Source organism: Orycteropus afer, unplaced genomic scaffold, assembly GCF_000298275.1.
Source record: "Orycteropus afer afer isolate SDZICR_OR568_19922 unplaced genomic scaffold, OryAfe1.0 scaffold00004, whole genome shotgun sequence".
Classification (NCBI taxonomy): Eukaryota; Metazoa; Chordata; class Mammalia; order Tubulidentata; family Orycteropodidae; genus Orycteropus; species Orycteropus afer.
In genome coordinates this window covers 11091938-11104683 of record NW_006921591.1, presented here as the reverse complement: position 1 = coordinate 11104683, position 12746 = coordinate 11091938, and positions in this window count along the sequence as shown.

Sequence of the window (12746 nt, the reverse complement as noted above, 5' to 3'; positions counted from 1 at the left end):
TTGCCCCATCTTCCTTCCGAGGAGTGGCTGGTGCGTTTGAACCACCAGCCTTCTGGTTAGCAGTCAAGTGCCTTAGGCACTATGCTACCAGAGCTCCCACTACAATATATGTGCCATGATTTCTTGATTTCTGCTTCCATGATTGTGGATCTACATAAAATGAAATTCTTAACAACTTCAATATTTCCTCTGTTTATCATTATGTTAATTATTGGTTAAATTGTGAGGATTTTTATTTTCTTTATGTTGGAATTACTGAAGTGGATTTTTGTTAATAAGTGTTTCAAGTGCTCTTTATTTTCAGCAAGTAATGTTGTGTCATACGCATATCGCAGGTTGCTAATGAGTCTTTCTCCAATCTTGATGCCACATTCTTCTTCATATAGTCCAGCTTCTCAGATTATTTGCTCAGCATACAGACTGAATAAATATGATAAAAGATATAGCCCTTATGAACACTTTTCCTGATTTTAAACCATGTGGTGGATGCATTTTAACCCATGTGTTGTCCTGTTCAGATGTCTGCAACCTGATCTATGTACAGATTCTATAGGTGCACAATTAAGTGTTCTGAAAGTCTCATTCTTCATATTTTTATCTATAATTTGTTATTATCCACACAGTTGAATGCCTCTGCATAGTCAATAAAACATAAATAAACCTCTTTCTGGTACTCTCAGCTTTTAGGCAAAGTCCAACTGACTTCAGAAATTATATTCCTCATTACATCCTCTTCTTAATCACACTTGAATTTCTGGAAGTACTCTGTTAATGTACTACTGCAACTATTAATGACTTATCTTCAGCAAAACTTTATTTGCAAGTGATGTTACTGGTATTGTTCAAAAATTTCTCTGGTCTGTTGAATCACTAATTCTTTTTGGTACAGCAACTCTGCATATTCCTTCCATCTTCTTTTGATGCTTCCTTCATCATGCTTTCCCCATAGAACCCTTCTATATTGCAACTCGAAGCTTGAAATTTTCTTCAGTTCTTTCATCTTGAGAAATGCTGAGTATGTACTTCCCTTTTGGTTTTCTAACTCTATGTCTTTGCACATTTCCTCACAGTCCTTTACTTTGTCTTCTCAAGCTGCCCTTTGAAATCTTCAGTTCAGCCATTTTACTTCATAATTTTTTCCATTCACTTTAGCTACTGTATGTTCGTGAGCAAGTTTTAGAGTCTCTTCTGATCCGCTTTGATCTTTTCTTTCATTCCTATCTTTTCAATGACCTTTTGCTTTCTTCATGTATGATGTCCTTGATATCATCTCACAACTTCTCTGATCTTTGGAGGTCAAATCTCTTCTTGTGATGCTCTCTGAGTTCATATGGAATACACTCAAGCTCATACTTTGGTGCTCATGGATTTGTTTTGATTTTCTTCAGCATAAAGTTGAACTTGCATATAAGTGATTAATTGTCTGTTTTGTCTGACCTTGTTATGACTGGTGTTATTGAACTTTTCCATTATGTCTTTCCACAGATATATTTGATTTGATTGTTTTGTATCTCATCTGATGAGGTCTTTATATAGTCATCCTTTATGTTGTTGAAAAAAGGTATTTGCAATGAACAACCCACTGATCTTGTGAATTGTATCATGTGATCTCTAGTGTTGTTTCTATCACCAAGGCCATATTTTTCAACTACCAATCTTTTTCTTTGATCCTTCTAAAGTATAAATCTAAGTTCTTCTAAAGTGTAGGTAAAAACATTTATCTCATGTAAATATACTGGAGATAAAATGAGATAATGTATCTTAACCACAAAGAATGTTATTTGGCATAGGAAACAATCAATGGTAGCCTTTATACATGTTATTGTTGTTGTTAGTTGCCATCCAGTCAGTTCTGACTCATAGCGACCCCTCCTTGGGTTTCTGAGGCAGTATCACTACGGAAGTAGATTGCCCAATCTTCCTTCCGAGGAGTGGCTGGTGCCTTTATATGTTTTATGTATGTGTGTGTGTGTGTGTATACAATATATATAGTATAGTGAATTACTTAATATGACCCATCTTTTGTGACTGAAATTAGATGACTGGGTGGGACTATGAAAATGTGAGGTGCTTGTGGACAACCAAGAGGATTGGATAGCTTGTTAATAACATAAATAAGATACAGGTCACCCTTGTGTTGGTGGAACAAACAATGTGTATGAAATCCTAAAAAGGGAATTGGTCAGTTTTGCCATCCCACTAGGCTTAAAATAAGTCATCAGAGGGGCCAAAAGTGAGGAATCTCACTATCATCAAGAAAGAAACCAGGAATGGAACACATCTTTTGGACCTGAGATCCTTGTGTTGAACTTCCTTCACCCAGAAGACAAAGAGAGCTACAATACTTGCTGAGGCAGAGAAACTGCAGCAACAGACTCTGGCAGCAGAAACCAGTACCAGAAAGAGTGGTGGGCTTCCTGCCCACCTTCAGCAAGAAAGCTGAATACCTCTTAGCAGGAGGCTTGCTGACAGAGTGGGGTGACTCTCTGGGCACCAGTTTGCAGAACTAAACAAGCTTTGTGACATTTGCTTGTAAGGAGGCCATACATAAAGCTGACTGTCAAGGCCAGAAATAAGCGTGCCTCCTACATGGCTGAACAGAGGCTATCCTAATTGAAGAACTGTATCCTGAGTCATTTCTGATCCAATCATAAACTGTTACTTTCCTAATAAATCCCATAATCATAAGTATCGTTTGTGAGTTCTCTGTGGCCATTACAATGAATTTTCACACCCAGAAGAGAAGTAGAGAGAGCTATAAGGAGGGCTTGTGTCAGAATTGGCAAGAAGGTTGGAGGATGGTGACATGTCTGACCTCTGCTTCATAAGAATAAGCCTTGGGGCTGTTAGGAGCTCTGGTAGCATAGTGCCTAAGGCACTTGACTGTTAACCAGAAGGCTGGCGGTGCAAACCCACCAGCCACTCCTCGGAAGGAAGGTTTGGGGCAGTCTACTTCCGTAGTGATACTGCCTCGGCAACCCAAGGAGGGGTCTCTATGAGTGAGGTCCAACTCGACGGCACAAAACAATAAAAACCACTTTGTGAAGTTAGAGGGGGTTAGCTGTTTTTTACAATTAATATATAAACTTTTCATTGTGATTGGGTGAAAATTTACAGAGCAAATTTGTTTCTCATTTAACAGTCCATATATATTTTGTTTTCTGATACTGATTGCAATCCCTTCCCATCTTCTGAACTTCATCCCTGGGCAAATACTACCCTTTTGATCTCATATAGTTGATTATTCTAAGCAGTGCATACCTCCTTGGTGTTATTGTTCATCTTATAATCCTGTTTATTGTTTGGCTAAAAGTTGAGGCTGAGGGGTAAGTTCAGTTCCAGGCCTCAAGGGTGTCTAAGGGCCATAGTCTTTGGGGTTCCACCAGGTTCTCTCAGACCAGTAAGTCCAGTCTTTTTGTTATTTGGAATTTTATTTTATAATTTTCTTCCACTCTATTCAGAACTTTCTATTGTGATCCCTTTCAGAGAAGACATTAGTGGTATCTGGCCACCATCTAATTGTTCCGGTCTTAGGGTTATGGAAGCTCATGCTTACACAGTCCATTAGTCATTTGGGCCAATTTTTTTACTCATGTCTTTGATTTTCTTCACTTTTCTTTGCTCTGGACTGGAAGAGACCAATAGTTTCATCTTAGATGGATGCGCACAACTTTTAAGACCCTAGTCACTATTCACCAAATTAGAAAGTAGAGCATTATCTTTGTGGATTATATTATGCCAATTGAACTCAGTGTCTCCCAAGACTATTATTCTGAGCCTCCAGGCCCAGCAAATCATTCTTTAAGGTGTTGGGTAATAGCTAAGAAGTTTTCATAACTTTGCCTCCTGTATGCTCTACTATATTCATGAATATATTGGCAGCACATGTAAATAACTCACTATTGTTGAGTCGATTACAACTCATAATGACTCCCATTGGGTTTCCAAGGTGATGTCTCTATGGAAATAGATTGCCCAATCATCCTTCTGAGGAGTTGATGGTGGTTTTGAACCTCCAACCTTCTTGTTAGCAATCAAATGCCTTAGGTACTACACCACCAAGAGCTCCTTATATCCACTCATAGATGACTGTTATTACTGTTATTGCAGGATTGTGTATGTAACAGTATTTGCCTTTTTTGCCTTTAACTCCTGGGCTCCTCCCAGTGTCTTCTTTCCCCTTGATCATTTTGTGATGATCTCCCCATTATTTTATATTGCTTTTACCTTTATTATTATTTTTTATATTCTATTTTTATTATTTTTCACATTATCTCTTCTTTGTCCTATTGATTCATTTTAATCACTTGATTCTTGACCACTTGTTTTACCCTTAATCAAATTTATTAAATAAATATGTATTAAACTGGTATTCTGATTTGGCCTTGTCCAGTAGTAACTAAATCTATCTCATTTTCATCTGCTGATTCAGGAAATATGTCTATTTAGATTCCCAGTATGTAACTTCTTCTGTAACTTACTGTGGTTAGCTTCATTTCAGACTTGTGACTTTGTTTGAGTGTATGTGAGTGGCTTCTGGTAACGATTTGCCTACTTGTCGATCTCTTTTAATTCTGTGAATTTTGCTTATCCATGACTTTCTGGTTTTCTTAATCTAGTCTTCCATTCTGTTATCTTTTTCAGTGGCAAGTGAAAGGAAACTCAATGAAAATTGGCTTAGGCAAAAAAGAAGCATACCCTAAAGTGCTAGCAATAAGGGCAGAATTCTGGAACAGATCATTGTAGAATTCCATTTCTTTCTCTTCCCATTCCTGGCAGCTCTTCCACTGATTCTGCCTTGTTCTCATTTGTATACAATTTCCTCTTTTTGAAGCAAGATGGCTGCAGTAGCTCTAAGCTAAATACTAACAGAGGAAGTTACTTTTCTTTAGAAATTTCAGCCACAGTTTCCATCTTATTGGTTCTGTTGGGAAACAAGTCCATCCCTAAATCAATTGCTGTGGATAGAAAAGATAATCTGATTAGCTTAGACTTAAATCACATACTTCTCTCTGGACATTGAGGGCTTAGACAGTCTCACATATGATCATGTGTTAAAGTAGGGGAAGAAGTGGTTCTCCCAAAGCAATACTGGGAAGAAAGAGCAAAAATAAAAGCACAAAAACTGCATACTTGTTCCTACCCTCTATTGATTTTATCATTTCAATTGAAGTAAAAATTCAACAAATAACAAGTTGAGTATATCTGTGTACACAAAGGTTCTGAGTTTTACAGCCTTTCATTTCCTCTCCATTCATCCTCATCCCAAACAATAAATTCCATTGAGTGATTAGGATTAACTTCATGCATTTTTTCATATTGCAGAGAATATTCAAATTTTGCTATTGAGTCTCTATAAGAGATTCCTCCATAGAACCCAGTGCTAACTGAATGGTCTTTAACTTCTGCATACATTTAAACACTGGCAAAATAAGTTATTTCTGACTATGTGACCAACCAGCATGAGGATACAGAGCATTGTTGTTATTATATGCCTATTTCTCACATCATTCTGTGACCAATGAAAATACCCCCTTCTGCAATCTACAGGCATTTATGGACAATATCATCTTCCTTCCCCTTCACCCATCACTTCAATTAACCATTTATCTGTTATGGTTTACTTCTCAGTAGATGTAGGAGATCACACTGATGCCAATGTTAAAAACATGTGTGTGATATTTTGTACATTATGGTGTACTTTCTCACCCATTCTTTTATAAATTGTTGTAAATAACCACTAATTCTTCACTTAATTATCCCACCATTCATTGGGGAAAAACTTTAGGCACTATGTATAATACAAACTTATAATAAATATTATTATAATAAACTTACAATAAAATTTTTGTGCAAATAAGGCAGCAGAATAATTTCCCCAAAACACTGCTGCCTTCTTTTTTAAACAGTGCTTATAATTGGTAGTTCATGACCCTATATATGGATATATCATGACAAATATGAGCAAAGGAAGCTCTGTGTTTTCTTAATCTCACTAAATAAAAGAGGGTTAAGATAAAAAAAAAAAAAGGTGATTTTTTTTTTAAGTTTACATCTCACAAGAAACAAAGTGCAAGAGATAAATGTAGCTTCAAATATACTTAAGAATAATAGGAGTGAATGATCAGTGCCTGCTGTACTGTAGCCTCAAAGACTCTAGAAAAGCTCTGACCACTTGTTTTTGTCCTAGATTATGTTCACATTGTTGAGATACTAATTTATAGAATGGGAAACCTAAGCTCTTGCTGTTAGCAATATGTGTAGTAACAATGATCATGTATACCAATGACAATAGATAGGTTTGGCAGACAATAATTCTATGTACATATTTATTTGTACTGTAAAAATATCCATGTATATAGTAGAACAAACAGGGTAAAAGAAAAAAAAAATCCTCATGCAATATTTACATCTTTTTGTTGTTGTTGTTGTTCTCTTGGTTAGCCCCTAACGCAAAGTGCCAACCTTTGTTTCATTATATTAATTCCTGTGTTATTTGATAATCTGGGGCCACTTGTAAGAATTCTCTAGTCCTAGAAAAGTGGAAGATCTATGAAAAAGCACCTTCACCTTTCTGAAAATGATTGTATGGGGCAATAAAGTAAAAAAGAAAAAAACACTTTAACTGTAGCCATAAAGGAAATATGTATATACATTAGTAAGGAATGACAACAGAGCAACATGGAGCCTAGGGGTGTTAAGAAACTGGCTGTAATATCTAGATGGCCAGTTCCAGGGTGGTGGGTTTATGAACCTCAAATGAGAATAATGCCATTTGGTCTCAAGATTTTTCTCAGTCCAAATCACCTCTTTTCCAACTAATCTTCAAGTGGCAATACCACATCTGTTAAACCCACAATTATGTTGTCTCTCTACCTCTATGTCCCTAGAAGGTATAAATGATATGCCCTGGGCTCCTAACTGAAAGGTTGGTGTTTTGAACCCATCCAGCAATGCTGCAGAAGAAGTGTTGATAATCTACTTCTGTAAGATTGTAGTCATTGCAAACCCTGTGGAAAAAGGTTCTCTGAATCGTGGGGCTGCCATGAGTCAGAATATTCAACGACAACAGAATTTTTTTTGTGTGTGTGCATGTATGTGTATACCTGTCTCTACCTTGTCTTAATTCTCTTGAAGTTATATTTGAAAGCCCTTTCACCATAAAGCTCTGAATCCAGAACACTTTCAGAGATTACACGGTGCCTCGTGCCTAAGGAAATGACTGCTAACCAGAAGGCTGTCATTCAAACCCACCAGCCACTCCTTGGAAGGAAGGTTGGGCAATATACTTCCATAGCGATACTGCCTTGGAAACCCAAGGAGGGGTAGCTATGAGTCAGGTCCGACTCAACAGCACATAACAACACCAGAGTAAGGCTACTTCAAGTAACTTATTGAAACCTTGGGCACCATTGTTTCCAACTGCCCAGGATGCTGGACAGGACCAGGTATTCAAGTGTATTGGCCATTTGTTCTGACAATGCTCACCACTTGATAGAAAGCTACCTTGAAGCATTTGAGTTACAAAGTTATATATATTTAGGGTCTGAATACAAGATAAAGTTGGAATGTCTGACTTCCATTTTGAGAAATGGAGTTCCGTTCATGAAAATCCAAATTTTCATATCTGGGTGTCATTTATTTATTTTTCTTTTCATTTTTAATTATGTGGTATCCTGGAATACCTTAGAGTCTTTTGAGAGACACTGCTTTCTATATAACCTTTCCCAAATATAATTTCAGGGTATAATAACTGTTATTGTTATGTGCCATTGAGTTGGCTCCAACTCATAGCTACCTTATGTACAACAGAACAAAACACTGCTGGGTCCTGTGCCTGCTTTACTGTCCTTGCTATACCTGAGTCCATCATGGCAACCACTGAGTCAATCCATCTCATTGAGGGCCTTCCTCTTTTTAGTTAACTGTCCAATTTACCAACCATGATATCCTTCTCCAGGGAATGGTATCTTCTGACAACATGACCAAAGTAGGTAAGATGAAGTCTGCCCATTCTCACTTCCAAAGATCATTCTGGCTATGCTTCTTCCAGGACAGATTTGTCAGTTCTTTTGGCAGTCCATGGTATTTCCATGATATTCTTTGCCAACAACACAGCTCAAAAACATCAGCTCTTCTTGGTCTTCCTTATTAATTGTCCAGTTCTCACATGCCCATGAGGTGATTGAAAAAAACATGGCTTGGGTTAGGTGCACCTTTGTCTTCAAAGAGACATCTTTGCTCTTCAGCACATTGAGTCTTTTTCAGCAGATTTGCCCAGTGCAATATGTCATCTGATATCTTGACTGTGGTTCCATTGATGTTGATTGTGGAACCAAGTAATATGAAATCTTTGACAACTTCAATCTTTTCTCCATTTATAATGATGCTGCTTATTGGTCCAGTTGTGAGTATTTTAATTTTCTTTATGTTGAGATGTAATCCATACTGAAGACTGTAGTCTTTAATCTTTATCACTAAGTGCTTCAAGTCATCCTCACTTTCAGCAAGCAAAGTTGTGTCTGCATATTGCAGGTTGTTAATGAGTCTTCCTTCAATCCTGATGCCATGTTCTTCATCATATAGTACAACTTCCTGGATTATTGGCTTAGCATACAGATTGAATAAATATGATGAGAGGATGTAACCTGACACACTCCCTTCCTGAGTTTAAACAATGCATTATCCTCCTGTTCTGTTCGAATGAGAGTTTCCTGGTCTATGTACAGGTTCCTCATGATTAAATATTCTGGAATTAAGTGTTCTGGAATTCCCATTCTTCTCAATATTAGCCATAATTTATTATGATCCACAAAGTTAGGCTTTTGCATAGTCAATAGAACACAGGTAAACATCTTTCTGGCATTCTTTGCTTTCAGCCAAGATCCATCTGACATCAGCAATGATATCCCTTGTTCCACATTCTCTTCTGAATTTTTTAATTATCTTCAGTAATGTTTTACTCGCTTGTGATATCAATGATATTATTCCATAATTTCCACATTCTGTGGGATCACCTTTCTTCGGAATGGGTACAAATGTGGATCTCTTCCAGTCAGTTGGTGAGGTAGTTGTCTTCCAAATTTCTTGGCATAGAGAAGTGAGTGCCTCCAGCATGGCATCCATTTGTTGAAACATCTCAATGGATATTCTGTAAATTCCTGGATTCTTTCCTTCACCACCAGTTCCTTCAGTGCAACTTCAACTTCTTCCTTCAATACCATTGGTTCTTGATCATATGCCACCTCTTGATATGAATAAACATCAACTGAATTTTTTTTTTTTTTTGGTATAGTGACTCTGTGTATTCCTTCTATCTTCTTTTGATGACATCATTCAATATTTTGCTCATAGAATCTTTCAGTATTACAACTCAAGACTTGAATTTTTTCTTCAGTTCTTTCAGCTTGAGAAATCCCAAGTGTGTTCTTTCCTTTTGATTTTCTAATTCTAGATCTTTGCACATTTCATTATAATAATTGACTTTATCTTCTCAAGCTCCTCTTTGAAATGTTCTGTTCAGCTCTTTTATCTTGTCATTTCTTCCATTTGCTTTAGCTACTTTCTGTTCAAGGGTAAGTTTCAGTTCAAAGGAAGGCAGCACTCATCTGTCAGTTTGTCATACTGTGGTGGCTTGTGTGTTGCTGTAAGGCTGGAGGCTATGCCACTGGTATTTCAAATACAAGCAGGATCACTATAGTGGAGAGGCTTCAACATAGCTTTCAGACTATGACAGGCTTGGAAGAAGGAAGGGGCTGTCCACTTCTCAAAGAACTAGCCAGTGAAAATCTTTATGATTATCAGTGAAACATTGCCTGATATAATACTGGAAAATTATATAACTAGCCCTAAAACATTGTCTGATATACTGTCAGAAGTTGACCCCCTCAGTTCGAAAGGCATTCAAAATATGACTGGGGAGGAGCTGCCTCCTGAGAGTAGAGCTGACCTCAATGATTTAGATGGAGTAAAGCTTTAGAGACCTCCATTTGCTGATGTGGCATGACTCAAAATGAGAAGAAACAACTGCAAACATCCATTAATAACTGGAAGATGAAATTAATTGTCAAAAATGAAATGGAATGCATAAAGATCAATATCCTAGGCATTAGTGAGCTAAAATGGACTAGTTTTGGTCATTTGAATCAGACAACCATATGATTTGCTATGCTGAGAATGACAATTTGAAGAGGAGTGGCATTCTTGCCACAAAAAAGTTTCAAGATCAATACTGAAATACAATGCTGTCATTGAAAGGATCATATCTATATGCCTATAAGGAAGAACAGTTAATACTACTATTATTCAAATTTACGCACCAACCACCAAACCCAATGATGAGGAAGTTCAAGATTTTTACCAACTTCTGCAGTGTGAAATTGACAAAACATGCAATCAAGATGTGTTGATTACCACTGGTAATTGGAATACAAAAGTTGAAAGTGAAGAAGAATCACCAGTATTTAGAAAATATAACCTTATTTCTGGCAATAACTCTTGAAAGCTCATGATAGAATTTTGCAAGACAAATGACTTATTTGTTGCAACAACACAGATAATGACTGTACATGTGGGCTTCACCAGATGGACTATACAGGAATCAGATCAGCTATATGTCTGTGGAAAGAAGTTATGGACAAGCTCAATATCCTCAGCCAAACAAGGCCAGGAGCTGACTGTGGAACAGACCTTCAACTGCTCATATGCAAGTTCAAGTGGAAGCTGAAGACAATTAAAAGAAGTCCATGAGAGCCAAAATATGACCTTGATTATATCCCTCCTGAATTCAGAGACAATCTAAAGAATAGAATTAATTCATTGAACACCAATGACCAAAAACCAGAGGAATTGTGTGCTGACATCAAGAATATCATCGATGAGGAAAGCAAAAGATCATTAAAAAGACAGGAAAGGAAGAAAAGGCCACAATAGATGTCAGAAGAGACTCTGAAACTTGTGTCATAATTAATTCTCATTAATACTCAAACTTGGATTTGGACCATAGGAAATATAATTCATTATTTTAAATGTTCACTCTATTATAACAACAGTAACAACAATACTATATTTACCAGAAAAAGAATAGTAAGTTGGCAAAAATTTATTCTCTATCTAAAGAGAGTATGTCTTCCATTATCTCTCTTCTTACTCCTCTCTCTCTTTTCTTTCCCTCTCTGCTTGTCAGAAATGCTGTTTTTCCTTATAAAAGAAAATATGAAAATAAATTCCCTAGATGAAAACTTAAGTGTCATTTCTTTGTTGAATATAAATATCTTCTGGAAAGCCTATTTATTTACTTTTTAAAATCATTGTATCTTTTCTGAATTACTAAGCTGGTTTTGAAAGGCTGATAGTGGATAAGCTTTGCCAGAAGTTTGCACTTTCCCTTTATAAATTGACTCCTCACCAGTCTAGAAGGCAGAGAGAAGTGATGGGACCTGTGATTGTCAGTCAAGTAGAAAAAATCATAAACACAACCTAAATAAATTTTGTTGTCAACATCCATAAATGTGTATGATAAACAATTGGAGAGGTGAAGAGATCTGGTGTCAGGTAGGAAAGAATCAAATAATGTGCAGACATAGTCTTCCTTTTCCACTCTGCAAACCATCTCACATAGTCAATTCCACAGTCTGCTCTCTGTTATTTACCCTGCTTGGCTGTGGTCTAGTCTCTGCCTGTCCATCATGTTGTTATCAAGAAACTGGTCAGGCAGTACAGGTGGCTTGGAGATTCCCGACTGGTGGTAGGACCTAAGAATTAACCTAAAAATCACCCTGCTAACAAGGAACTGCATGGATTGTGCACAGTGGCTGGGGAACAAACAGAGAAGGTGAAGAGAAAGGTGAGCTGAGTTGTGGACTTTTGCCGGTCCAGAGGATGCCGCCATTTAGTAGGTTTAAAAAGTGGCTTGACTATTTTGGATATTTAAAGAGAGCGCTCTCGCAGATTCCTGTGGTGGTAGGACTTAATAATTAACCTAAAAGTCACCCTGCTAGCCAGGGACTGCATGGAGGACTGTGTACGGTGGCTGGGGAACAAACGGAGAAAGTGAAGAAAAAGGTGAGCTGAGTTGTGGATGTTTGCCGGACCAGAGGGTGCCGCAATTTTATAGGTTTAAAAAGAGGCTTGACTACTATGGATATTTAAAGAGTCAGCACTCTTGTAGATTCCTGTGGTGGTAGGACTTAAGAATTAACCTAAAAATTACCCTGCTAGCCAGGGACTGCACGGAGGACTGTGTACAGTGGCTAGGGAATAAACAGAGAAGGTGAAGAGAAAGGTGGGCTGAGCTGTGGACTTTTGTCGGTCTGGAGGGCGCCGCCATTTTGAAGGTTTAAAAAGCGGCTTGACTATTTTGGATATTTAAAGAGACAGTGCTCTCACAGATTTCTGGGGCTTAAGAACATGTTCCACTTTCCAGCAACCCCAAGGACACTCGAGGCCTGCAAGACTGAAAAGCAATGGGCCAACGATAAAAAACCACCAAGAAAAGCCTGAACTACTCTTGGCTGTTCTTCATAAACAGTTAACAGAGATCTAAATACAACAACATAACGATGCCTGGGAAACAACAGAACATCACAGTTCACACAAAGAAGCAGGATAAAGTGGTAGAAACAAGGGGGCAGGATACAGACCCAGACACATCTCTGAGGAAGAAGCAGCATTGGAACTCTCTGATAAGGAATTCAAAACAATTATCTTTAGGTATCTTCAAAGGATTGAGAGACAGACCAAAGAAA